Source organism: Schistocerca gregaria, chromosome 10, assembly GCF_023897955.1.
Source record: "Schistocerca gregaria isolate iqSchGreg1 chromosome 10, iqSchGreg1.2, whole genome shotgun sequence".
Lineage (NCBI taxonomy): Eukaryota > Metazoa > Arthropoda > Insecta > Orthoptera > Acrididae > Schistocerca > Schistocerca gregaria.
The window spans coordinates 157,238,003-157,265,126 of NC_064929.1; the positions used below are offsets into that span (position 1 = coordinate 157,238,003).

General features: G+C 44.2%; 1 long non-coding RNA gene across 2 annotated transcripts in view; it reads right to left on the reverse strand.

Annotated features, from left to right (window-relative positions):
* Positions 1-307: 307 nt before the first annotated feature.
* LOC126293662 (uncharacterized) overlaps positions 308-27,124 on the reverse strand; it is a 341,044-nt gene continuing 314,227 nt past the window's right edge. For both annotated transcript variants that reach the window (XR_007552333.1, XR_007552332.1), the window contains exons 6-7: positions 19,978-20,043; positions 308-377 (exon numbers count right to left, since the gene is read on the reverse strand). This is a non-coding gene — a long non-coding RNA (uncharacterized LOC126293662). The remainder of the gene's footprint in view (positions 378-19,977; positions 20,044-27,124) is intronic.

Here is a 27,124-nt window from a genome sequence, read left to right on the forward strand (position 1 = left end):
TCTCTCTCTCTCTCTCTCTCTCTCTCTCTCTCTCTCTGTCCCCCCCCCCCCCAAATCTGGTCCATCTCTTATGCGCGCGCGCGCGCGCACACACACACACACACACACACACACACACACACACACACACACACACAAAATTAAGTCGTAAAGCGTTAGTTGTGGTTATCAGGCAGCATCCTCATTTCCAGGGGTGACGGGCTGACTGGCGGCGGGCACGTTGCCTTGTATGCACCACACAAACCTCTCTAGAACCGAATTTGTCGCCCTATGTCAAACAAATTCGGATCTACAGGGTAGATGTAAAGCATTACTTCCGTGTGCGGTCGGCTCGCCCAGTACTTTGGCGCTGCTGGCTGCGACTCTCCCGTCTCCACCTGCGAACAATCAAACACACAACCGCCGTTAGTTCTATACTAACGTACAATCAATGTTAAGACTGAAAAACAGATACATACAGCAGCGGATGGCTACTTGTGAAATAATTACTTATTTCCATCATCTAGTTCTGGAATCTTGTCTCTCGCTAATCTGCCTACAGAAGCTAGGCATTGGAAATACGAGGGGCGTTTGGAAAGTCCGAGAGATGGCACCACCGCCGCGTATCGAGGTCATGTTCAATTAGTAGCATCTCTGGAAAGAACGCACATGAAGTTTCTATTTCTTTGTGTTTTGCATTCGTGTGAATCAAGAAAGTCGAGTGATTGTCAAAAAAATGGACGAAAAAATTTCGTTTGGTGATTCAACATTTGCCCTTCATAAAGTAAACGTGTCAGGAGACTAAAGAGAAGGTTGATAAACATTATGGTGACTGCACCTTCGATTAGAACGGTTTATGAGTGGTTTCATAATTTTCGAGGAGGCCATATGGACACAAGTGTTGAACGTTCTGGGCGCCCTGTGGAGGTTACGACTCCAGAAATCATTGATAAAATCCATGATATGGTGACGGATGACAGAAGAAGGTGCGTGAGATAGTTAGTGCTGTGGGCATCTCTAATGACTAACTGAAACCCTCAACTGCCGACAGGTGGTGTTGATATACCTCGATGTGGACAGCTGAAAATGGACAGTTGGGAATGTGAGTCTCACGGGAAGCGTGCAAGGTGTAAGTCCCTGCAGTCGCGCGATTCATCTGTGTCCTCGGTGGCTCGGATGGATACAGCGTCTGCCATGTAAGCAGGAGATCCCGGGTTCGAGTCCCGGTCGGGGCACACATTTTCAGCTGTCCACATCGAGGTATATCAACAACACCTGTCGACAGCTGAGGGTTTCAGTTAGTCATCATTTATTTCAGGGAAAAGCTGCACGGTCGTCAACAGTATTCTGTTCTTTCGAGAACTGTTACTGTCTTCACATATCTAATGAATGAGTACATAATATTTTGCATAAACATTTGGACATGAGAAAGCTATCCGCGAGATGGGTTCCGGGATTGCTCACGCTTGACCAAAAACAGAATCGTGTGAAGTGTTGCAAGGATGGTTTGCTGCTGTTCAGCTAGAATCTGCAGGACCTTAAGCGTCGTTTCGTCACTGTGGTTGAATCGTGGATACATTACTATACTCCTAAGACCTAACAACAATCTAAAACAATGGGTTACCAAGGGAGAATCTGCACCAAAAAAGGCGAAGACCATTCCTTTGGCCGGAAACGTTATGGCGACTGCCTTTTGGGATTCGCAAGGGATAATCCTCATCGACTATCTGGAAAAGGATAAAACTATCACAGGTGCATATTATTCATCTTTATTGGACCGTTAGAAAACCAAGCTGCAAATAAAACGCCGGCGATTGGATCGCAAAAATGTCCTTTTGCATCACGAGAATGCACCAGCACGCACCTCACCAGTTGTAGTCGCGAAATTATTGGAAATAGGATTCCTACTCGTTTCACAACTCAGATCCTACCTAACTGTTTACTGATTCATTTTTGCTTTCCATTTAGTCAAAATTATATCACTGAGCTTTTGTAACTATTATTAATTCAATACTGTATAAAACATGTATAATCTTTTCTCAGTTGAAAATTTTTGATGTCTTTTAGATTGTAGGAAGTGTAATCCCTGTCATATGAGCAAATGATATGTTTTGTCTTTCTCATATAATTCTTTGGTTCTCTTTGAAATTGAATAAAACTGAATATTTAAATAATTTTGTGTAGAACTACCAATATGTGTTGATGATATGTTTTGTTTAAAGTGATTGTTTGCTGTTACGTATACTGCTGACCTTCATTTAGGGCTTTTAGTTATTTTGTATGTAAGAGGTGGCGTGGTTCCCCTCGGGAATGGAACTGTGTAGCGCTCACAAATTGTGGTTGGCATGGATGGAAAGGTGTGGAAAGGTGGAAAAAAGTCAGTCTGAGACGAGCTACAGAACCGCTGACAGCTCATGTAAAGGTTGTGATTTCTGCTGCTGGCGGAGAGGGGGCTTTTAGTGCCGTTTTAATACGCATCAAAGCCTCGAATGAATGGAGTAATATGCTGGAAATATTCTGAAATTGATATCTATCTTCGCACCAAGAAATGACAGAGTCCAGCTTGTCTATCTGAATATCCATCCAAAAACATGCACTCGCCACCACATTGCGCAATCACTGAAAAGGGACCAGCTGAGAGAGACTTAACCTATGCTCAATTCATAATTTTGTAGTGAACTATGTTTACATTTTTTGTTAGATAGTAAAATGTTTGAAAAGTAAGACAGAACCTATGTCCAATTTATGATTCTATATTGAATATTAATAGTAATATTGTTGATACCATCCTGTTGGACTAAGCACTGAAGACGATAGTGTGTGTCAGTATCTGTTGCACTTAGGCAAACAGTCTGTTCTGCTCTATCAGCTCCAACGTTAACATATGCTTGTGTTAGAGTTCACTGCACTCTCGTGTGTGATAGTACAGGTTGTGTTTGCCCATTAAAGTTACTCATATCCGTTTACCTGAATAGGAATGTTATTCTTTCTTATCCCTAGTTAGGCCGGCGACCATTTTCTTTATTCTTTGAACAGTGTGGATAGCTAAATTTTGCTTTTTACTCTTTAAATATTTACGTAATTCTGACTCATTCCGATAAGCCACCTCCGTTAGGTACATCACGGTCAAAAGAACAAAATTCCTTCCAGGGGTAACACGGCACTGTTGCTATATACCATAATTGGTCACCAATATAGTTTCATGACGTAAGAACAGAGCAGTGATAGTGTTATACGTGGCTTTTCCGTAACAGGATTATTTTGTTCTGTTAGGTCAGAGTGCGTAGTAAACGAAATTTGGTAAATAGATAGCACAAGATATGTAATCACTACGAGTGTTATGCACCCCTTATCAATTTTGTCGACAGCTTGGTATCAAGTTGCAGAGCTTTCATTGCTGTCCACTGTGGTAACACACACTGTTGAGGGCCACAACTCACCTTTTGTAATATCCAGAGGACCATCATAATCGCAGTCACTTCAGTATAATTATTGCCTTTGAATAAAGGTGTCATTTCTGTTCGTCTCATTGCCTATTTCTTTCAGCTACCTTCTGTAGTCTCCCATATTATAGCAGTTGTATGTACGGTCAAAGTTTCATCGAGATATGTTTGGTAGCTTGGCAATGACATAGCATGCAAAGGTTAATTTCAACCCCGACACCACTGTAGCACCAATAATGATTTCCCTAGCAACTGATGGTACAATATGCCTCTCGACCAATATCAATTACTGAAATGATTCCAGAATGAGATTTTCACTCTGCAGCGGAGTGTGCGCTGATATGAAATTTCCTGGCAGATTAAAACTGTGTGCCCGACCGAGACTCGAACTCGGGACCTTTGCGTTTCGCAGGCAAATGCTCTTCCAACTGAGCTACCCAAACACGACTCACAAATCGTAAACACAGCTTTACTTCTGCCAGTAGAGAACTTGCCCGCGAAAGACAAAGGTTCCGAGTTCGAGTCTCGATCGTGCACACTGTTTTAATGTGACAGTAAGTTTCATACAGAAATGGTCTCTCTTCCCTCAAAAGGAGATACCCTTGTAGTCGTTTTTGTTTTAAATGTGCAGCTGCCCGTTACCATGACCCTATTTCCGTATCTAGCTTCGGGAGCTTCCACTGATTAGAAAAAAAAGAAAAAACATGTCTGCCAACTTCCGCAGACAGCTGCACTTAGCGCGGCAATTTATACGTGGCGCGTGCGTAATTCTGCAGCCCGCTGCCAGTGGGGGAACGCCTCCGCAAGAAGCTCTTTGGCGCTGGGTCAAAGCACTCAGTCCGCAGAGACGCGCAGTGCGGCGCCGACGCCGTGGCGGGTCGGGTCGATACGGACCGGGCGCCACGTCGCCAGACAGCGGAAGCGACAAAGCTGGTGTTCCCCCAGCCACGCCCCCACACAACGCAAACAACCCGGTAGGAGAGTGAAACCTTCGCCACCTGCCAGTCGAACACTTTGCACATAGCAAAAATTGAGCTTTTTTTTACCGCGTACTTATCATTTCGCTTTCCTGTCTCTCGCTTACAAATTTCGGGATGGATTTTAAACTTTCTCGATGAGATAGACTTCTAATTTTGAACACAGCTCAGAACTGAATGACAAGCCAGTGTTAACTAGCTTTCTTGTCTATCCGTTCGGTAAGGGTAGATGTGGTTGTCGTGAAAATGCCTGGTAACACCTGGAATCTCTGCTTCCTGCAGGACCAGTATAGTGTGCTGTGCGGGTAGTATCGGAATGTGTTCAATGCGGAGACGGGGGTAGAGGAGAAGAACAGCGTGTTTCACAATTCATGTTACATCCTTCTATAGTTTTGTTGAGGGGACTTAGAAGAGAAAGTTTTCGATAGGAACCCATGACTAGGAATGGTTCATTTTCATGTTCCAAGGAAACTGAGCTCTCAATCCTGCACTAGGTGTTTCTGAGGCAGTTCGCCTGCTATGATAGATTAGCAACATTCATGAATGGTACATGTCACCTGATGTCCTCTGTTTTCATTTGCCTCGTTTCCATGCTTCCTGGTGATGCATCAGTTGACATTACAGTTGCTGGTACTGCAGCTACAGAATGTGAGTAAACTTTCGCAGAGTACGATAGTATATTGTTAATTTACTGTGAAGCTCTTCATAATGGGTGACAAGCTCAAGGTCTGTACCATTAGTACTTCCCAAATGGTGTGACTCCACCTCATGCTATGTTTAACACAGTTGAACAAAGGATTGCAGGAAAGTGGGAAATTTATAAGAGAAGGAGCAAACTGTGGTGCTCCAAGAAGGTGGCGCACTGTCATACTTCAAGGGTTTCATCAATTTGAAGATAACTCGTCGACGATTACTTGGGCACTGCACGTGACTTGCACGTGTCTCACTCGTCTGTCTGGCGTGTTGTGCGTGAACAGCAACTCCACCCATCATCACCCCCAGAAGGTACAAACCATGCTCAGAGGATTTTGTGCCACATCTCAATATTTTTAATTCTTTGTTACACCATTGTGTGGTTTTTCCTCAGTTTCCAAGGTGAGTTTTGTTCGCTGACTAAGCGCGTTTCAACAGTGAATGTGTTGTGAACGCTCGACATAGCCACATTTGGGATTAAGGAAACCCCGAACTCACGTGTACACTAAGATTCCAGCAGACCTTTGGTATCAATGACTCAGCAGGTATCTGCGATGGTCGTCTGGCTCCACTGTACATCCTTCACCGAACAGGTGCCAGTTACTCAACATTCCTGCAACAAGTGCTGATGGAGGTTTTCGAAGATGTGCCATTGAACATTCGGCACAGATTGTGGTTCTAACAATACATTTTGCAATTCGATTCTGAAACCATCTAAACGTAACCTACAGGGACAGGTAGTTCCTCTCTGTGTACGTGTTCTATAGTTTTGACTTTGGTGCGTTTGCCTCCAGTTGTTTTTTGCGCCCTAAAGCAAAACAAAAGCAGTTAAACAACTATACGTCAGTCCCAATTGACAAAAGAGAAGACAGCTAAGCAAAGGCACGTGGAGTAATGGCTAAAAAAGACACCATACAGGAACTGACACCCAAAACTAAAAATTAAAAGGCCTTCGCCATATTGCTTTGACGGATAAAAAGTAACACGCCGTCGACAGCCTGCGCGTCTTTTGTTAAAGAGACGCCAAACACAAGCGGGAAAGCAAGAGGTTAAAAATGGGCATTGTGTCAGGAACTGGCGGGAGAGCTAAAACTTGGGCGTAATGTCTACGTAGTGGTCGTGTAGTGTCACTTATGAAATGACGATAGATTAAAGGCAGTGCCCAATACGCAGCCTAGTTAAAATGACCTCCAGGCGGGAGGGCCGAGAGGAGGGCGTCCAAGACGCTGGGAAAGGCCTAATGAGCCCAAGCTTATTCCTGCGAATGGAGGACCATTGGCGATGCCAAAGGGACGCCAACTCCTGACACATGGCAACGCAGAGATCATCGGAGAGAACACAGCAACTAGCGGGCTTAAGTGCGAGGACTGCAGCTTTGGCAGCAGCGTCAGCAGCCTCGGTTCTACATCTACAGGTACATTTATACTCCGCAAGCCACCCAACTGTGTGTGGCGGAGGGCACTTTACGCGCCACTATCATTACCTCCCTTTCCTGTTCCAGTCGCGTATGGTTCGCGGGAAGAACGTCTGCCGGAAAGCCTCCGTACGCGCTCGAATCTCTACTTTTACATTCGTGATCTCCTCGGGAGGTATAAGTAGGGGGAAGCAATATATTCGATACCTCATCCAGAAACGCACCCTCTCGAAACCTCGGCAGCAAGCTACAAAGCGATGCAGAGCGCCTCTCTTGCAGAGTCTACCACTTGAGTTTGCTAAACATCTCCGTAACGCTATCACGCTTACCAAATAATCCTGTGACGAAACGCGCCGCTCTTCTTTGGATCTTCTCTCTATCTCCTTTGTCAACCCAACCTGGTACGGATCCCACACTGATGAGCAGTACTGAAGTATAGGTCGAACAAGTGTTCTGTAAGCCACCTACTTTGTTGATGGATTACATTTTCTAAGGACTCTCCCAATGAATCTCAACTTGGTACCCGCCTTACCAACAATTAATTTTATATGATCATTCCACTTCAAATCGTTCCGCACGCATACTCCCACATATTTTGCAGAAGTAACTGCTACCAGTGTTTGTTCCGCTATCATATAATCATACAATAAAGGATCCTTCTTTCTATGTATTCGCAATACATTACATTTGTCTATGTTATGGGTCAGTTGCCACTCCCTGGTCCAAGTGCCTATTCGCTGCAGATCTTCCTGCATTTTCTAATGCTGCAACTTCTCTGTATACTACAGCATTATCCGCGAAAAGCCGCATGGAAATTTCGACACTATCTACTAAGTCATTGCAATGGTCCCATAACACTCCCCTGTGGCACGCCAGAGGTTACTTTAACGTCTGTAGACGTCTCTCCATTGATAACATTCTGTGTTCTGTTTGCTAAAAACTCTTTAATCCAGCCACACACCTGGTCTGATATTCCGTAGGCTCGCACTTTGTTTATCAGGCGACAGTGCGGAACTGTATCTAACGCCTTCCGGAAGTCAAGGAAAATAGCATCTACTTGCGAGCCTCCGTTGGCGAATTGCGTTGCGGCATGCCTCAGTCCACCAAGGGACTGGGACACGACGTGGTGAAGAGAAAACGCGAGGAATGAAACTTTCTGAGCAGTAAGGATAACGTTTGTGCGATATTCCACCCGGTCATTACAACTGGGGAAACACTGTGCTTCGAATGTTGCTAGGTCGGAGTAAAGCCCCCAGTCAGCCTTAGTAAGCTGCCGTTTGGATGTGCAGGGAGGTGAGGTAGGAGCCAGCAAACGGATAGCACATGGGAAATGGTTGCTCGAGTAGACGTCAGAATGAGCGGCCCACAATACGATGGGCAAGATGGAGGTCCAAATGGAAATCTGTGTGTTAGGAGTCAGAAAGCAAAGTGGGTCCTCCAGTTTTAAGGGAGAAGAGGTTGAATTGATTGAGAAGATCAGCAAGGGGGCACCCCTCAGACAGGTTCTGGGAGAACCACAAAGGGGCTGATGCCCATTAAAGTCACCCAGTATCAGAAATGGGGGAGGTAGCTGCCCAATAAGCTGAAGGAAGCCTGCCCTGGCGACATCGAATGGCGGAGGGACATAAATGGTACAGAGAGGAAACAGTCAGGTGGGGAAGGGAAAGGCGAACTGATGGGTAGTCAGGGAGATGGATTTACTACGAACGTCATTCCGTATGAGAAGCATGGCTCCTCCATGAGATGGAATGCCGACCTCAGGGGGAAAGTCAAAACGAACCGGCAAGGAATGTGAAAGCTCAAAGAGGTCGTGAGGGTGCTATTTCTTTTATTGAAAGCAGAGTACATGGGGACGATGCGTTGCTAAAAGCACCCGTAAATCCTCTTTGTGGGCCTGAAGGCTGTGTACCTTCCATTGGGAGGAGAGTCATGATGAAGAGATGAAGTGGTGTCACCTCGGCGACTGCCGAGTGGTAACCTGTGAAGGGTCTCCGCTACAGGGCAGAAAAACAGGATAATCCTGCTCCATAGGGTCCACACAATCATTGGCTTAATTGTGCTGTCGGTCTGTGGAGTTCAACACCGAAAAACGGTTGTTGGTCCGCACCCTGTGTGACTGGGTGCATTGTCCCGATGGTAGGTACTATCGTACTGAGGAAAAACTCCATGCAGGGGTCGACATGATCGCAAGGATGGACACATACTTGTGTCACTCCATTGCAACTTCCAGCACGACAGATCACCAACGGAATGCCATGAAAATATCCACCAGACCATAACGCTCCATCGTACGACCTGGACCTATCCGGCGACTGTTGTGGACAATTTGCATTCAGACGTTTCTCGCCGTACACACCAACGACCATCTGTCCGACGGGGCGCAACATGAAAACGTCACCTGTCGCTACTCGGGACGTCCAGTTGCGGTATTGGTATGCAAATTGCAGCCTTCGTTGCCCCTTAACAGCAGCCATTACGGGTGCATGAAGCAGGACCTGCCGCGAAGGCCTACACGCAGCAACGTTCGCTGAGGAGACACTGTTGGTACGCCCTTGTGTCATCTAGGCTCTCAGTTCCTCAACAACTGGACGTCTATACGCTCGGTACACGTCTTCGCAGCCGTCGTTCATATACCTGTCATCTATGACTCGACCGTCCCCGCAGCTGAATGGTGAGTGTGACGGATTGTCAATCCTCTGGGCCCGGGTTCGATACCCTGCTGGGTGGTGGAATTTTCTCCGCTCAGGAACTGGGTGTTGTGCTAGCATCATAATCATCCTATCCTCCTCATCGACTGCAGGTCACCAAAGAGGTGTCAAATTGGAAGACCGGCGTATGGTGAACGATCTGCCGACGAAGGGCCCTAACCTGACGGTTGCATAGATCTATGGCCCTTTGTGACCACAGCTGCCTCGGCTCCGGCCCTACATAGCGCCATTCTGCGATGTACGGTATACATTAAACATGGCGGTACGGTCAACAGGTTATAAATATAGCCGTTTCGGAAATACTTCTAGCCCTGGCATGAGAGCCAACGATTATGTCCTTTTGGAATCAGATAAATCACTCCGTTTCCGCACTACGACAACAACTGCACTGTTTTCCCCGTCCCCCGACAGGCTTGATATACCCTCCACTGCTAGTGCTGCCACCTGCCGTTTGTGTGTGGTTATAGTACGTTGACGACTGCCATACGCCATGGTCACAATATGACTCGACCGCGTATCGCAGTACTGACAGCAACCCATGTAAATTCAGTCTATATCTCAAGATTAATTTACACTACTGTCCATTAAAATTGCTATACCACGAAGAACACTTGCTACAGACGCGAAATTTAAGCGACAGGAAGAAGATGCTGTGATACGACAGGAAGAAGATGCTGTGATATGCAAATGATTAGCTTATCAAAGCATTCACACAAAGGTGGCGCTGGTGGCGATACCTACAATGTCTTGACGTGAGGAAAGTTTCAAACCGACTTCTCATACACAAACAGCAGTTGACCGGCGTTGCCTGCTCAAACGTTGTTTTGATGCCTCGTGTAAGGAGGAGAAATGCGAACCATCACGTTACCGATTTTGATAAAGCTCGGATTGTAGCCTATCGCGATTGCGGTTTATCGTATCGCGACATTGCTACTCGCGTTGGTCGAGATCCAATGACTGTTAGCACAATATGGAATCGGAGGTGTTCAGGAGGGTAATATGGAACGCCGTGCTGGATCCCAACGGCCTCCTAGCAGTCGAGATGACAGGCATCTTATCCGCATGGCTGTAACGGATCATGCAGCAACGTCTCTATCCCTGAGTCAGCAGATGGGGACGTTTGCAAGACGACAACCATCTGCACGAACAGTTCGACGACGTTCGCAGCAGCATGGACTATCAGCTCGGAGACCGTGGCTGCGGTTACCCTTGACACTGGATCACAGACAGGAGCGCCTGCGATGGTGTACTCTACGACGAACCTGGGAGCACGAATGGCAAAACGTCATTTTTTCGGATGAATCCAGGTTCTGTTTACTGCATCATTATTGTCGCATCCGCGTTTGGCGACATCGCGGTGAACGCACATAGGAAGCGTGTATTCGCCATCGCCATACTGGCGTATCACCCGGCGTGATGGTATGAGGTGCCATTGGTTACACGTGTCGGTCACCTTTGTTCGCATTGACGGCACTTTGAGCGGTGGACGTTACATTTCAGGTGTTACGACCCGTGGCTCTACCCTTCATTCGATCCCTACGAAACCCCACATTTCAGCAGGATAATGCACGACCGCATGTTACAGATCCTGTAAGGGCCTTCCTTGATACAAAAAATGTTCCACTGCTTCCCCTTGCCATCACATTCTCCAGATCTCTCACCAATTGAAAACGTCTGGTCAATGGTGGCCGAGCAACTGGCTCGTCACAATACTCCAGTCACCACTCTTGATGAACTGCGGTATCGTGTTGAAGCTGCATGGGCAGCTGAACCTGTACACGCCATCCAACCTCTGTTTGACTCAATGCCCAGGCGTATCAAGACCGTTACTACGGCCGGAGGTGGTTGTTCTGGGCACTGATTTCTCAGGATCTATGCACCCAAATTGCGTGAAAATGTAATCACACGTCAGTTCTAGTATAATATATCTGTCCAATGAATACCCGTTTATCATCTGCATTTGTTCTTGGTATAGCAATTTTAATGGCCAGTAGTATACATTTAGAGCTAGCTGCCACTGATAACGCCGACTATAAAATTTGTTAAGACGACATGTATGCTCGTAGAGTCACTAACCTTAGACACTTTTCCGCGCACCACAGCAAACAGCCGCAGATTGTCACTCACCCCGTCCGCCAGATCATTTATGTATATGCCGGCCGGAGTGGCCGAGCGGTTCTATGCGCTACTGTCTGGAACCGTGCGACCACTACGGTCGTAGGTTCGAATCCTGCCTCGGGCTTGGATGTGTGTGATGTCCTTAGGTTGATTAGGCTTAAGTAGTTCTAAGTTCTAGGGGACTGATGACCTCAGATGTTAAGTCCCATAGTGCTCAGAGCCATTTGAACCATTTATGTATAGAGCGAATTAAAGCGGTCCTGTCACACTTTCCTGGGGCAATCCTAACGATACGCCTGACTCTCGTGAACGCTAGGTTTCTATTCTGAAGACGTGTTCGAGCCAGTTGCATATACCGTATACTTGTACCATCGTGTGGCTTTGTGTCAAATGCCTTACGGGAATCTTCGCCTATAGTTCGGAGTGTATCCTGTGAGGAAAAAGGCAAGTTCAGTTTCGCATGAGCTATGCTTTCTAAATCCATGCTGATGCAGAAGATTTTCCCCTTATGGGCATTTATTATATTCGAACTAAGAGTATTAAGTAAGGGGCAATGCCGTCGAGAACTGTGGAACAGAATTGGGATTCCATCCGGATCTGGGGACTTCTTTGCTTCAACTCTTCCATTTGTCTCTAAGCCAGGCATGCTTATTACTACATCGTGCACAAGGGAAGTCTGTGCCATGGTCGAATGACATTATGTTTGTACGATTCCGTGTGGACCATTTCTTAAACGCGAAATTAAGAACTTCGGCTTTTGCTATAGTCTACTCCCACACCACATGGGCCGATGAGTGAATAGAAAGCAGCCATAGATCCACTTGCAGATTTTACGTAGGACCAGAATTTTCTCTGATTCTTGGCAAGATGTGTCGGGAACATATGACGGTGGTGGTACTTTTAAGCTTTGCGCATCTATGTTTTTAGATGTGTACTAATATCTTAGCAAATTTTGCCTGTCGTCAGTTGCGCGTACTCTTTACAACCGAAACTGCGACTGCGAGAGTCTTTGTTTCCTCTGCGTTTTACGAATGTCGTTGCTAAAACATGGCGGGTCTTTCCCGCCCTTAATACACTTTCTTCCCCAGAGTGTAATTTACAGTCCATCTGAGCTTTCGTGCCACACGTCTGCTATTACATCCCCGCACAGTCAACACGTAATCAGTAAGCATATCTACATGTACATCTACATTATACTCCGCAGCCCACGGAATGGTGTGTGGCGGAGGGTACTTTCGGTACCACTGTCGAATTCCCCCCCCCCAACTCTGTTCCACACGCGAATAGTGCGTGGGAAGAATGAATGTCGGTAAGCCTCTGTCGTGGCCCTGATTTCTCCTCGTAGTCAATACGAGAGATATATTTGCGGAGAAGTAATATGCTGTCCGACTCCTCCTGAAAAAGGCTGTCTCGGAATTTCAGTACTATATCTCTACTTGATGCACAACGCCTCTCTTTTAACGTTTGGCAGTGGAGTTTGTTTAGCATCTCCGTAACGCTCTCTCGCCAGCTAAACGATCCCGTGACGAAATGCGCCGCTCTTCGTTGGATCTTCTTTATCTCCTGTATCAGTCCTACCTCATAGGGATCCCAGATAAATGAACAATACTCAAGAATCTGGCGAAGAAGCGCTTTATAAGCCACTTCTTTCGTGCATGAGTTACATTTCCTTAAGATTCTTCCTATGATTCTGAGTCTGGTGTCTGTTTTCCCCACGATCAGTTTTATATGCTCATTCCACTTAAAGTCGCTCTGGATAGTTAAGCGTAGATATGGTTCAAATGGCTCTGAGCACTATGGGACTTAACATCTGAGGTCATCAGTCCCCTAGAACAACTTAAACCTAACTAACGTAAGGACATTACACACATCCATGCCCAAGCCAGGATTCGAACCTCCGGCCGTAGTAGTCGTGCGGTTCCAGACTGAAGCGACTAGAACCGGTTAGATATTTTACGGCAGACGCTGCCTCCAACTGTTTGTCATCAACAGTGTAGCTGTAGAGTAGTGGATTTCTTTTCGTATGTATGGGCGTATGTTGCATTTATTTACGTTCACGGTAAACTGCCAGAGTATGCACCATTCATCAATTCTCTGCTAATTCTTACTATATCCTGGCGTTGCTATTTCGGTATAGACAACTGCATCATCTGCGAATAGCCTTCAGGACCATCCGACGCTTTCTACTACATCATTTATGTATATCGTGAACAGTAACCTATCACGCTTCCCTGTGGTATGGTCACGGCTCTTAGAATCTGAAGCGCAACATGGCGAGGAGGATGCCGAAGAAAGAGCGCGGTACCCAGAATGTCGCGCCTGCTTGGAACCTCTCCAGTGGGGCAGCGGGATGGCCTGGAGCGCCGCTGGAGCAGTGTTGGGCGAGGTCGGGCGTGTCTGACAAATGCTGCGTAATGCCGGCCCATTACCTGGCGGACCGCGGCTCTTCTGCACGGACGCTGACTGAGCGCCACGACTGCGTTCCCCGTACCTGACCTGGCCCAACAGGTAGCAGTTCTGGCCCTGGCCGGCGAAGGGCTCCGTCCAGTCGCTTACCTTGCGGCATTCCTGCTCCCTAGCATGTAGACTCTTCTACTGCAGTGGTACTACGAGGGACACGCAAGACGATTCCAGATTCCAAGTAGGGCTATTTAATCAGTCCCTACTGCACTCTAGGAGGTTCATAAGTCTCATTCAAGCAACTGAACTGCAGTACGCTAACGACACTACTTCTCCAGCTCACACACTAGCATCTACATCTACATGATTACTCTGCAATTAACATTTAAATGCTTGGCAGACGGTTCATCGAACCACAATCGTACTATCTCCGTACCATTCCACTCTCGAAAAGAGCGCGTGAAAAACGAACACCTAAACCTTTGTGTTCGAGCTCTGATTTAATTTATTTTCGTGATCATTCCTACGTATGGAGATTGGGCTCAACAGAATATTTTCGCATTTGGAACAGAAAGTTGGTGACAAATTTCGTAAATAGATCTCGCCGCGACGAAAAACGTCTTTGCTTTAATGACTTCCATCCCAACTCGCGTATCATATCTGCCACACACTCTCCCGTATTACGTGATAATACAAAACGAGCTGCCCTTTTTGCACCCTTTCGATGTCCTCCGTCAATCCCACCTGGTAAGGATCCCACACCGCGCAGCAATATTCTAATAGAGGACGAACGAGTGTAGTGTAAGCTGTCTCTTTAGTGGACTTGTTGCATCTTCTAAGTGTCCTGCTAATGAAACTCAACCTTTGGCTCGCCTTCCCGACAATATTACCTATGTGGTCTTTCCAACTGAAGTCGTTCGTAATTTTAGCACTCCGGTACTTAGCTGAATTGACAGCCTTGAGAATTGTACTATTTACCGGGTAATCGAATTCCAACGGATTTCTTTTGGAACTCATGTGGATCACCTCACACTTCTCGTTATTTAGCGTCAACTGCCACCTGCCACACAATACAGCAATCTTTTCTAAATCGCTTTGCAACTATACTGGTCTTCGGATGACCTTACTAGACGGTAAATTACAGCATCATCTGCGAACAGTCTAAGAGAACTGCTCAGATTGTCACCCAGGTCATTTATATAGATCAGGAACAGCAGAGGTCCCAGGACGCTTCCCTGGGGAACACCTGATATCACTTCAGTTTTACTCGATGATTTGCCGTCTATTACTACAACCTGGGACCTTTCTAACAGGAAATCACGACTCCAGTCGCACAACTGAGACGATACCCCATATGCCCGCAGTTTGATTAGAAGTCGCTTGTGAAGAACGGTGTCAAAAGCTTTCCAGAAATCTAGTTATACGGAATCAACTTGAGATCCCCTGTCGATAGCGGCCATTACTTCGTGCGAATAAAGAGCTAGCTGCGTTGCACAAGAGTGATGTTTTCTGAAACCATGCTGGTTACGTATCAATAGATCGTTCCCTTCGTGGTGATCCATAATGTTTGAATACAGTATATGCTCCAAAACCCTACTGCAAACTGACGCCAATGATATAGGTCTGTAGTTAAATGGGTTACTCCTACTACCCTTCTTAAACACTGATGTGACCTGCGAAATTTTCCAATCTGTAGGTACAGATCTGTCGGTGAGCTAACGGTTGTATATGATTGCTAAGTAGGGAGCCATTGTATCAGCGTAATCTGAAAGGAACCTAATCGGTATACGATCTGGACCTGAAGACTGGCCAGTAGCAAGCGATTTGAGTTGCTTCGCAACCCCTAAGGTATCTACTTCTGAGAAACTCATGCTAGCAGCTGTTCGTGTTTCAAATTCTGGAGTATTCCATTCGCCTTCCCTGCTGAAGGAATTTCGGAAAACTGCGTTCAATAACTCCGCTTTAGCGGCTCAGTCGTCGGTAATAGTTCCATCGGCACTGCGCAGCGAAGGTGTTGACTGCGTCTTGCCGCTTGTGTACTTTACATACGACCAGAATTTCTTCAGAGTTTCTACCAAATTTCGAGAAAGTGTTTCGTTGTGGAACCTATTAAAGACATCTCGCATTGAAGTCCGTGCCAAATTTCGCGCGTCTGTAAATTTTAGCCAATTTTCGGGGTTTTCGTGTTCTTCTGAACTGCAACTGTCTGTAAATGTTTAATTTACTGGGCCTGCATCTTAATAATTGTCTCAAGAACATAATACGAGGGGTATCCAAAAAACTGGAACAACATTGCCGTGGGCGTAGCTTGTGTAGTACACATTCCTACCGCTAGGCGAGTACAGCGCAACTCATTGCCAGTTCCGTGCCACCTGTGTTGTCGACCTGGCTTGTTCTGTTCATGTGTAGTGAGTTTTTGCAGTCCTGTTTTCTTCTTGTTTCGTTTTTTATGATTGCAAGTTTAAGAGGACCACACCGTGGTTCAGGTCGAAAAAAATAGATTTTTGGTTCTCATCATATTCCGATAGATTAAGGTTTTATTTAAGCACTCTGAAAAGGATATTGCTGAAAAAAATATTTTTCGAGCATTTAAAGCGCATTTTCCTATCACGTTTGTTTATGTGTCACGCCCACTTTTCTGTCACCCACTGTCAACCCACAGACTGTCAACTGTAAGCCATATGGAGATGCCATTATTAGCAATATAGAATGTGTAGGCCATGTTTAAAAATGTTTTGGAACAAGGCTGAGAAAAAGATTAGAAGATGGAAAATTGTTGACTGGACAGGGTGGGTTAACTAAACCTGAAATAGAAAACTTGCAGGTATACTACGGGCAGGCAATTAGGAGAAAAAAAATCTGGAGGCAATGACGAGAGATGTTTGGACCATATTCTTCCTTAAGTCCTCTACTGATGGTAAGCCACGTTATGGATTTTGTCCATCAGGAGAAAATTCGTGACGCAAATACAGTAGGTCTCAGGCAGCTGGAGAATCTTATTCTCACCAACATTCTCTTCCTGCTGCTGTTTTTACAGCAATTAAACCTATTTTCAGAGACGTGGCTCATCCTGACCTTCTAAGGAAATATCTGCATGGGCAGACACAGAACCCAAAAGAATGCTTCAGCAGCATAATTTGGAAACGCCTTCTTAAAACTGTATTTGTAGGCATGCATACAATGGAACTAGGAGTTCATGATGCTGGTATTACATTTAATTGTGGAAATATTGTATAGTGTTGGGTACTGAAAAAGCTGGGAATTAATCCTGGTGCAAATATTATCACTGGGGCTGCAACATGGCGATAAAATTAGGATAGCCAATGCAGGCAGGTCTGCATCTAATATGGCCAAGAAAGCAAAGCTAACATCCAGGAAGGTGAAAAAGAAGCTGGAAGACCAGCTAGAGGCCAAAGAAGGGCCATCATATGCAGCAGGACAGTTTTAATTAACTGTAAGTAACAAATTTCAAAAGTATTTTCTTTAAAGTCAATTTCCTGCAAACTAAAATTTTAGTACATATGCCCCAATATATCAAACTATCATAGATAAATGAATGGAATTTTTAGAGATTCTGCATAACATGAAAAGCCACCTCTGGTACTACATTGCTGGCTGGGGTGACCGAGCGGTTCCAGGCACTACAGTTTGGAACCACGCGACCCCTATGGTCGCAGGTTCGAATCCTGCCTCGGGCATGGATGTGTGTGATGATCAGAGGTTAGTTAGGTTTAAGTAGTTCTAAGTCTAGGGGACTGATGACCTCAGCAATTAAGTCCCATAGTGCTCAGAGCCATTTGAACCAGTTTTTGGTACTACATTCATTAATATTCCACAATTAGGAAATTCACAAAAATATTTTCTGCAGAAAAAACTTAATATTTTTGTTAATAAATTTAAACAGTATTTCTTAAAAACTATACAATGGATAAAGTAGATTTTAGTACAGTTCACTATTAGCATCATGTAACGTCCAGTAAAAACATTAAGGCCCTGCATCAAATAGCTTTTTAGAAATGGGTCAAATACTTGCCGAAATTAACATGGGTTTGATAGGCAGGGTGTGGTCCCCTGAAGTGAACAACATGCAGGTGCGAAATTTTGTTTTCTGTTCGGTAAAAATGTTACTGAAACTGTTTTAATGTTGATAACACCTTAGTAAGATGACGCTATGGGAAAAACTGAAGTGTACGAATGGTTTGCTCGATTTAAGAACGCTGACATGTCGATTGATGACAAACCTCGTTCTGGACGTCCATCAATTGGCCCAATCGAAGAAAATATTGTAAAAATTCGAGAATTTGTGCTCAGAGACCATCGACAGACAGTTTATCAACTGTCACAGATTAGTGGTCAATCTTGAAGCTCGGTTCAGCGAATTTTATCTGAAGATTTGAATCAAAAGGGACGTAGACTTAAAACATGTGCTTTGAAACAACAGCTTGAAACTGATCCAAATTTTCTGTCAATTATCATTGCTGGTGATGAGTCGTGGCGCTCTTGTTACGACCCGAAAACAAAGCAACAGCTAAGCCGATGGAAGAAGTCTTCGTTCCGTCCAAAAAAATGTCGTAAAATCAAACATCAAAACAATGCTATTTGCTTTTTGATGCGAAGGTTGTAGCTCATTCGCACAGTGTTCCGTCAGGTCAGGCCGTTAATCAAACATTTCATTTGGAAGTTTTAAGAAAATGGCGCAAGAGTGTTCGGAAAAAACCAGATTTGTGGCAGGCGGGAGACTGGATCTTCCAACACGACTACGCAGCTGCACACACATCCATCTGTGTCAGGTTTTGGTTAGAAATGGCAGAGTTCCACTGCAACGCGCAACTGACCTGGCTCCGTGTGACGTTTTCTTATTGACATGCATAAAAAGAGGTATTGGTTGTAATGGAGAGCATTTTGAAGGGGATACAGCATTTAAAAATAATTCCGGTTATTTGGGTACACTACGTGAAATTTACACAACCACTTACGCTGCTGTGAGTTTTAATTTGAACTATAGGCCTATTTCAGCGATACAGCCGTCATCGTGTTACCTGTAATAAAACATCTTGAATAAAATTTGTACAGTGTCGTACTAATTGTGGGTTACTTATGGGTCCTGACCCTGGAATTGCTAAATTTAACCACCTCTTGCATATTAGATTTGAGCTGGCTATCCTAATAGTAATTCTGCCAGAGACTCCCAAGGACTTGGAAGAACAGTTGAATGGAATGGACAGTGTCGTGAAACAAGGATATAAGATGAACATCAACAAAATCATAACGAGGATAATGGAGTGTAGTCGAATTAAGTCAGCTGATGCTGAGGGAATTGGATTAGGAAATGAGACACTTAAAGTAGTCAAGGAGTTCTGCTATTTGGGGAGCAAAATAACTGATGATGGTCGAAGTAGAGAGGATATAAAATGTAGACTGGCAATGGCAAGGAAAGCGTTTCTGAAGAAAAATTTGTTAACATCGTCTACATATTTAGGTGTCAGTAAGTCGTTTCTGAAAGTATTTGTATGGAGTGTAGCCATGTATGGAAGTGAAACGTGAACGATAAATAGTTTGAACAAGAGGAGAATATAAGCTTTTGAAATGTGGTACTACAGAAGAATGCTGAAGATTATATGGGTAGATAAGATAACCAATGAGGAGGTACTGAATAGAATGGGGGAAGAAGAGGAATTTGTGGCACAACTTGACTAGAAGAAGGGATCGGTTGGCAAGACATGTCCTGAGGCATCAAGGGATCACCAATTTAGTATTGGAGGGCAGCGTCGAGGGTAAAAATCGTAGAGGGAGACCAAGAGATGAATACACTAAGCAGATTCAGAAGGATGTGCGTTGCAGTAAGTAGTGGGAGATGATTAAGCTTGCACAGGATAGAGTAGTATAGAGAGCTGCATCAAACCAATCCCAGGACTGAAGACCACTACAAGAACATTATCCTAATGGTGACAGATTTCACATGTGCAGCAGAACAGAGAATTAATTCGGGTCACGCCAACGAACGTTTGTGATTAGAACCGTGCTGCAATATCGGTACGCCACGTAATTTGCCTGGCGCACCAATTGTTAAGAGTTCGGACTGGAGTTGCAACGGTGTTTCTGCGCAATGCCACCGAAGCTTGGAGTCACGGATAAAGGGAACGTTCCAATCTGCGTACATCACATACATTAAAGCTTTATGTCTATGATATATATGATAGTTTTTCTTAACAGTTACATTGAGAAACATACCACTGGTTTCTTACCTTCTAGTGAAGGAACCCAGTTTGATAGAGTTGTGTAGTCGACTGTCCAACTGAATCTGATCAGCCCTGCAAAGGAAAGATTTTAAACATTAAATCTATTCATTGTTTTCCTCTAAAATAAGAAATAAAATATGTACTAATTATGACGCGGTACGATACATTCAAAACTTTTATGTCAATTTCTAAACTTGTTCCACAGTCCGTTAGAGTGCAAAAGCAATTTGCCTAAATTGTCCCTCAAGTATTCCTGGATTTTTTAATGATTCCAACACCCTTTTCTGAAGTGTTTCACCAGCGCATGTTAACGCCTTATTCGCTATAGTACGCTCATGTTTACGTATCAGGACACACTGTGTCGAACCATCAAATGTTGGGCTTTTGACACATTCGCACATGGTCTGCAGGTCAAATTTGCACGAGAGATTTTATGAAATCCGCAACGTGGATAAACTTCGTCGAGTACTGATGAAGTTTTGTCACTTCAAAAAAATTAGTTTGCTGCATGTCTGCAGTCGTGACACACAAATTGCACACCACAGAAACGTAGGGTGCCGCTAGAGTAACCAAAACAAAACAGCGCTGTCCCCACACCGCTACAGTCCGCTTTCGTCCATAACAAACTTACCACTTCTGCACATATTCATAATGAAGTATATCACGTGGAACAACGAATGAATAAGCATAGGAAACACACCCATCTACACAATAAAAGAAACTTGTCGCTGCCCTGGTGTTTGTTTATTCCTATCCTCTGAGTCGATCTCCTCCACCCCATCTCTCTGTCCATTTCGTCGTTCCTCGTCTAGCTGGTAATGTTACTCTCACAGTATTCTTCTGCATATAATAAGTGGTGTACCTAATAAATTTGATTTAAATTGCTCTAGGTGCTCCTGAGCTATGCTTCAACGTCACCCCCTTTCCCTTGCCACCTTTATGGCATATAAGTGGTAAAAAAACCCACAGTACTTTTCAGGTACTAAGCGAAAAGTAATCCCCCCACTTCTTTAAAGAACTCCCATCTATAGAACAACTTCAAACGTCTCATTACTTTATGTTAGCGTATGAAATACGAAATGGCTCTGAGGACTATGGAACTTATCTGAAGTCATCAGTCCCCTAGACCTTAGAACTACTTAAACCTAACTAACCTAAAGACATCACACACATCCATGCCCGAGACAGGATTCTTCCCTGCGACCGTAGCGGTCGCGCGGTTCCAGACTGAAGCGCCTAGAACCGCTCGGCCACAGAGGCCGGTATGAAATACCCTGTAAGAAAGAAAAAGACGCACCACAAAGGAATTATCGGGATGGGGTGAAAATTTGAAGATGTGATGTACATGTACAGACAAACGATTAAAATTTCATAAAAACTGAATGATTTAACAGACATTGCTTCACAAATGGATTAAGTCAGTATGGCCCGCAAACAAATACAGTAGTTAATCAGCTTCCCATTGATTGACGGAGGAGTTGGATGTCCTACATCTACATTTATACTCCGCAAGCGACCCAACAGTGTGTGGCGGAGAGCACTTTACGTGCCACTGTCATTACCTCCCTTTCCTGTTCCAGTCGCGTATGGCTCGCGGGAAGAACGACTGCCGGAAAGTCTCCGTGCGCGCTCTAATCTCTCTAATTTTACATTCGTAATCTCCTCGGGAGGTATAAGCAGGGGGAAGCAATATATTCGATACCTCATCCAGATTCTGTGCAGTTTGCACGTTACATCGTTAAAATCCCGAGTTGGTTGGATGGATGGAGGATCATACCGATTAAGTTCCAAACGTTCTCAACTCGGGAAAAATCCAGCAACCTTACCGGCCGATGTAGGGTTTAGCAAGCAAGAAGACAAGCAGCAGACACTCGCCGATTGCGTTATCTCGCTCAAATGTAAGCACAAGATGGCTTGCCATGAAGGGCAACAAAACTTTACGTAGAACGTCATCTATGTACCGCTGTGCTATAAAAGTGCCACGGATGGAAATCCAAGGGGTCCTGATATGAAAGGAAGTGGCATCCCTGATCATCACCCCGGGCTATTTTCTTCTCTATTGAAGTATTTATGCAGCCCAATTATAAATAATAATCACTTAGCCTCCATTACAAAATCTGTTTCTTGTAAAAATTTTCACGTCGCCTAGAAACGTGGAGGTAACGTGGGAAATTCTGTGAAGAGATCTGAGTGTACGGGAATTTTCCCTTTCCAGAATGAGATTTCACTCTGCAGCGGAGTGTGCGCTGATATGAAACTTGCTGGCAGATTAAAACTGTGTGCCTGACCGAGACTCGAACTCGGGACCTTTGCCTTTCGCGGGCAAGTGCTCTACCATCAGAGCTACCGAAGAACGACTCAAGCTTAGCCATACCTCCGCAATATCCATTCTTTAGGGAGTGCTAGTTCTGCAAGGTTCGCAGGAGAGCTTCTGTAAAGTTTGGAACGTAGGAGACAAGGTACTGGCAGAAGCAAGGCTGCGAGTACCGGGCGTGAGTCGTGCTTCGGCAGCTCAGATGGTAGAGCACTTGTCCGCGAAAGGCAAAGGTCCCGAGTTCGAGTCTCGGTCGGGCACACAGTTTTAATCTGCCAGGAAGTTTCAATTTTCCCTTTAAACCCAACAGAATACCATCACACAAATTCCTCCCTTCGTCCACATATATGCCTTGAACTGCAGAATCAGAATTAATCCCAATCCTGAAACACCTAATCCCCCAAGAAATTCAGAAAGGCGGGGCACATCAACGTCATTTTCTTCTGTTCTGCCAGCTCCAACCGCAGATACCATACGTGTGAAGAGAGAAAAATTCACCTTGTCATCTGACTTCCCCAGTTCATCTCAATTTTACAAAAGGGAAGAGGAAATTTCAGTTTGACAACTTCCAAAGAAAGAAGGTCAAGGGATGGACAAATGCACGGCATGTTAAAGAGAATCTTTCAAATCCTTAAGATGATTCATCCTCATCAACACGTGATGCTAGTCGGAGGAAGAGAACTTGCATCTTCATTTCTGTAACATCAAATATTACGGCCATAAATCTGTCTAGAAAAGAGAATCAGATGCGGTAAGTCCAAGATATGTAGTGTCACGAAATTTGTGTCGGGAAGTGGAGCGGGGGCTGCTGAGTAACGAAGTCCACTGCGGGAAGTACATATAACTACTGGAACAGCTAAAAACCGTAATCTTCCACACTGTGTATAATTGTACAATAATTGTACGATAATTTACAATGTTTTAGATAGGCCCATCTACATCCATAATCCGCAAGCCACCTGACGGTGTGTGGCGCAGGGTACCCTGAGTACCTCTATCGGTTCTCCCTCCTATTCCAGTCTCGTATTGTTCGTGGAAAGAAGGATTGTCGGTATGCCTCTGTGTGCGCTCTAATCTCTCTGATTTTATCCTCATGGTATCTTCGCGAGATATACGTGGGAGGGAGCAATATACTGCTTGACTCCTCGGTGAAGGTATATTCTCGAAACTTCAACAAAAGCCCGTACCGAGCTGCTGAGCGTCTCTCCTGCAGAGTCTTCCACTGGAGTTTATCATCTTCGTAACGCTTTCGCGATTACTAAATGATCCTGTAACGAAGCGCGCTGCTCTCCGTTGGATCTTCTCTCTTCTATCAACCCTATCTGGTACAGATTCCACACTGCTGAGCAGTATTCAAGCACTGGGCGAACAAGCGTACTGTAACCTACTTCCTTTGTTTTTGTACTGCATTTCCTTAGGATTCTTCCAATGACTCTCAGTCTGGCATCTGCTTTACCGACGATCAACTTTATATGACCATTCCATTTTAAATCACTCCTAATGCTTACTCCCAGATTATTTATGGAATTAACTGCTTCCAGTTGCTGACCTGCTATATTGTAGATAAATGATAAGGGATCTTTCTTTCTATGTATTCGCAATTCAAATAGTCCCACAATTTTTTTTCAATTTTTCCGATGTTTCAACATTTTGAAGTTTGCTACTTACAGAAAAAAAACGTCTTGAGGCTATTTACCTTTATCTAATACAACATATAACCATTATTGATTCACAATTGGAATTTAACATGCGCAGTAAAATATTTACAAACGTTGACGTAATTTATTCAGCCCCACCTTACCCTGTCATCTGCAAACAGGACTAATTCTATCGTGTGGCATCATTTACATAAAGCAAGAACATTAATGGGCCAACGATCATACCCAGTAAGCCTCCCATTGTGATTACTGCACATTCAGAGTATGTAGCGTCCCTCTTTGTATTACATCCGACAGCCGAAAGCTACTTTCTGCATTTTGCTTTTTAAGTGAGAATAAAGCGCAGTCTCGGGCAAATGAGAACTTGGATGTTTGGGAAGGAACGCGGTCAATGTTTGTGGAACTGTTAGTACGTCAATACGAACGCGGGAGGCTAACGTTTTTGTCGTGGCTAGTAGGCGCGCGCCGCACCGCACGACGTGTACAAATTGCCCCGGCGTGGCTCCCAAGGTCCCTGGGGCGGCAGTATAACGGCCATTCACACACGGCTTTGCACCCGGCGAGGCGGTCAGAGGCAAGAGACCGCTGCGCTTTCTCCACTGCTCGCCGGCAAGCAAAGACCGCACAACTCGATGAATACTTCACGATTCACGGCTCTGCAACGGGTAGCATTCATCTAACGCTAGCTGAGGAGAGCCCTACGTCATAGTGAAGTAACGCTACGTCATCGTGACGTCAATAAACGTAAATCGGCTTAATGAGTACGCGTATCGATCTTTGCAGTTTTACCACAGAGGTTGCACGGTAATGTGAAAGCTAAATGTGGTATTTTCAGCCAAGTTGAATTAGTTATGAAGCTGGAATCCCAACGGTTTTCTATGTTTTTGTGTGTTTCTTGAACATAATGAATGTCTGAACGAAGGAATCGTAACGAAAGAAAAAAAAAGAAACGCTCGCAGTCATTTTTTTCAAATCCGATGAATCGTCGAAAAATCATATGGAAGAAACGTGAAATAATTAATTATTAAGCTGTAATATAAAGAATTTACGATGTTATTTGGTATGTCATGAATACAACGAAAGTAAAAAAAAGCTTGTCATTTTTGAAAAATCCCATGAATCGTCCAAGATTGTGTCGACAGAAATGTGAAATAATTAATTATTACGCTCTGATCCCAAGAATGTGCGATGTTATTGTGTGTTACATGAATATAACGAATATCTGAACGAAGGAACCATAACCACAACGGAAATAAAAAAAAGCGAGTAGTCATTAAAAAAATCCGATTAATTCTGCATAAATAATGGACAGACACGTGACATGGGGAGAAATTAAAGTGTTTCGTATTTTTATATAAGCCAATGGACTGTACGTAACTCTTCTGAGCAGAAACGTTAAACCGAGAAATTAATGCGGTTCCAAAGATAATTCGGAATGTTGTTGGATTTTTAATTTTGCATTCATTCTTTTAGCGCTGTATACTGTGAAAAAACAATGATATTTAATCTATAATTGTTACATTTTAATATGTAAGCAGTATCAACTATAAAAAAAACGAAGTCTCATAGTAGTTGCCAAATGATGTTGGAACACTGGCTGTCACAATGTGTGAGCTACTTGACAAAATAGCCGCAACAGTTTTAGCAGCACTAATCGATGTTTCATATGCGATGGTGGAATACTGTGTTTTTTTATTCTCTCTATTGACAAGGTATTAATTTTGGAGGTGTTTGGCATGATTACTATAGCTATTTCCATACTGCCTAAGAGTCATACAAAAAGTAGCTGAGAATGGCAACAGCACTCACTGCTCTCAGTTGCTTAAATTTCTGGTAAATGTGACTTGCATGTCATTGTTTTTTTACAGTATACAACATATGAAGAAAAATAATGACATGTGTTGTAACAGGTCAGTACATTATAACAATCAGCAATAACTTATTTCTGAAGAGCAAAAGTGTCTGCTGATCTACAGCATGAAGGCAAAATTAAAATTCCAGCAACATTCAGAATTATCTTTGGAACCACATTAATTTCTCAGTTTAACGTTTCTCTCCAGAAGAATTATGTACAATCCATTGGCTTTTATAAAAATACGACACATTTTAATTTCTCTCTATTTCACGTTTCTATCCTCATGATTAATGCACAATTAATCGGATTTTTTTTAATGAGTAGACGCTATTTTTGACTTTCGTTATTGTTTTGGTTCCTTCGTTCAGACATTCATTACATCAAGAAAAACACACAATAACACCAAAAATTATTGAGATTACAGCTTAACAAGTAATTCAACTGGAATGAGCATACCACACAACTGCAAAGATCTATATTCGTACTGATGAAGTAGATTTAGGTTTATTTACGCCATGATGACGTAGCGTCACGTCACTATGACGTAAGGCTCTCCTCACCTAGCGTGAGATGAATGTTACCCCTCTGCAACGGGCTGTTCCATACGCCGAAAAGCAAATGGACGATCGGGTCGCTAACTTCAGATTCCGAATCAACCTCTGAATTACTGAGACACCTCTCAAGGTGAACGAATCAATCATCAATGGCACGTAGCATGAGGGGGTCTGATATTTAGGCTTAAGTTCACATGACGGAAATCTGACGTGCGTTTACGCATCTAAAATTCACCTTACAACTGATCATATGAGCGCAAACCTCTAAATACGAAGGCTAACCAGAAACTAATACAGCGCACTTTTTTTCTCAGCCGAAAATAATGCTACTAATGCGAAACGTCACGTATGTATTATTTGAAGTCTCCTGAGTGAGCGCGCCAAATTTCCGTCACTTACGACAGACATCGTAGCTGAAACTTCCCTATAGATTAAAACTGTGTGCCAGATCGATACTCGAACTCGGGAACTTTGCCTTTCGCGGGCAAATGTTCTACCATCTAAGCTACCCAGGCACGACTCACGAGCCACGTTACTCCTCTAGGAGCATCACGGAAGAGTGCGCCGTGATTTACTATGATCCCGACACGAAGAAGCAAATGATGCAGTAGAAACGTATGGATTCGCCAGCGTCGGCAGTGTGTGTGTGTGTGTGTGTGTGTGTGTGTGTGTGTGTGTGTGTGTGTGTGTGTGTGTGTGTGTGTGTTTAGCATAGTTTAAGTAGCGTGTAAGTCTAGGGACAGATGATTTCAGCAGTTTGGTCCGTTAGAAA